This window comes from Trichechus manatus, unplaced genomic scaffold, assembly GCF_000243295.1.
Source record: "Trichechus manatus latirostris isolate Lorelei unplaced genomic scaffold, TriManLat1.0 scaffold00039, whole genome shotgun sequence".
Lineage (NCBI taxonomy): Eukaryota > Metazoa > Chordata > Mammalia > Sirenia > Trichechidae > Trichechus > Trichechus manatus.
Window position 1 is genome coordinate 5,605,683 of NW_004443975.1, and position 2,018 is coordinate 5,607,700.

Sequence of the window (2,018 nt, forward strand, 5' to 3'; positions counted from 1 at the left end):
GTGTTGGATTTGTGTTCCACTGGGAGGATCTGGGCATGCAAGACCACTGTGGCTTTTGTATCTGATGCTGCTCAATAATAGTGAAAGTGGAAACAAAGATACGTAAGACTTATCCACTGTTTCTTTTACATGATGATTTCTCCAGCTTCAGTTGGGCCTGTGTAAAAAAACAGAGATGTCAGATTATCTATAGAAAATTAATCTCGGTGCCATGTCATGGTGATGATGATTATCTTTGCCTCACCTGACCATGTACAATAGCATCCCTGGCCACCCTGCACTTTTTGAAGCAAAATGATAGCATAATAACATGGTCGAAATTAAATACTATTTTTTTATGAAAGCAAGTGTTGAAGTAACAGAAAGGTATATCAAAGAAAAATAATAGTCTCCCTAAGTCTCATCCACAAATCCTCTGGGAACCCTTGCCGTATTCATTTAGTGTATTATCTTTTCCCTACTAGACTGAGTTCATTGTGGGCAGGAACTCTGTCTTTAATCTCTTTGTTCCCACAACAGTTATTTCTTATGAATAACTGTGTAAGGTAGCAATCACTCACTGTGCTTTACATACTATCTAAATCTCTGAGTGATTTACTAACAATGCTGGCCTCATAGTTTATGCTCATTCAAAGTTTGTTGAAGGAATGAATGAGGGAATGTGTGAGAAAAATAACTTGTCCATGTATCTCCATCACCAGCTAGGAAGAGAGGTCCTTGATAGAGATACTCCAGTCTAACTGGCACGTAAAATTTTATATTTTCCCTGAGCACATTAGGCTATCATAATCCTCAAGAGTGTTAAATCTGGAATCAGAAGACCTGGGTTCAAATCCCATCTCTGCTACTTACTTGCTGGCAAACAGGTGTTCACTTGTTAATTTACTCATTCATTCTAAAAACATGTATGGCATGTCTATTGGTGCTCAGTTATGGTGCTAGGAATATCAGTTAACCTCTCTGAGCCTTGATTAACTCATCTGTCAAATGAGAACATGAATATGAATTTTACAAGATTACTGTGAGGATTAAATAAGGTTGAGTGAAATAACATAGGAGAGTACTTAGAACCTATCAGAGTGCCTGACACATAGCAGGTGCTCAATACAATTTATATACGTCTTTAGCAAGTCATCTGGTTCCCTTTATTCTAACTGCACTCACCAATCAACCTTCTGATGTTCTTCCTCAAGAACACTTTTGGATAGAAATAAAAAGTGCTAATGAACTGATGTAAGTGTTCTCACCTTAAGTGCAAATATGCCTGCATAGAATTCTTGCTCACAAATCAATTTTTGAGTGTATGAGTGTGTGTGTAGGGGGTGTGTTTGGTTATTATGAGTCATTTTCTAGGCTCCATTTTCATTAAAATTTTGAACATACAAAACTGAGGACCAGACTGGCCTTGTGATGACTCCATTAAGAGCAGGTGTCTTTTGAGGCTCAAACTCAATCAACCATTTTTTCTCCTTGTCCTTTACTCTTCACCCCCAAATCCTGAAAGAAAAAAAAAAAATAGAATTTGGTGATAGTTGTCAAGGCCACTAAGGAGGTGGAGTGAGACCTTTGTGATGGGATCAGCCTGGACAAATGACTCATTCAGCAGAAATTCACTGAATATCAATCATGTGTCGGCCACTGTGCTGGACCCTAGGAATTAAGGATGGAAAAAATAGGGCCCCTGCCCTTGAGGAGCCCACAGTCTAGGAGGTTCTTGTATATGCAGATGTTTATGTCGGTTTGGAGAGCCTGTTTGGAGTCTGCCTAATTCACATCCTGCATGGAGCCCACCGAACAAAAATTGCCCCAAAGTGAGAGATTACATATACAGTCATGAGTTGCTTAACGTCCCTGACATGGTCTCTGAAACAGGACGTTATGTGATTTGGATGTGGTGCGAACATGCCGAAATCACAAGCAATAACATTCACTGATTTTCACCTTCATGTTGTTTAATAACTTTTTGTTTCACCTCCAGATTAATACTTCTCCTTTGCCTCTTGCTGCTGCTGTTACTA